Raw genomic sequence first — 207 nt, forward strand, 5'->3', positions numbered from 1 at the left:
CTATGTAGCAGAGTTGTCGGATAATTGCTGCAGATTTGCAGCAAAAACCGCGCAGAGCTTGTAGCGATTTGACGGCACATTGGCGGCAGAAACTGCGCAGAGACTTTGTTGCGCTGCAAGCTTTGCACGGTTTTTGCTGTAAATTTGGCACCAATTGTCCGACAGCAAGATCTGTCGCCAAAACCGTAGCCTAATGTAGACACAGAT

General features: G+C 48.3%; 1 pseudogene; it reads left to right on the forward strand.

Annotated features, from left to right (window-relative positions):
* The window catches only part of LOC116844354, a 5,663-nt pseudogene that overhangs the window by 3,807 nt on the left and 1,649 nt on the right, over window positions 1-207 (forward strand).

The sequence above is a fragment of the Odontomachus brunneus genome, unplaced genomic scaffold (genome assembly GCF_010583005.1).
Source record: "Odontomachus brunneus isolate Ranch 3 - 2012 unplaced genomic scaffold, Obru_v1 Obru_scaffold_041, whole genome shotgun sequence".
Classification (NCBI taxonomy): domain Eukaryota; kingdom Metazoa; phylum Arthropoda; class Insecta; order Hymenoptera; family Formicidae; genus Odontomachus; species Odontomachus brunneus.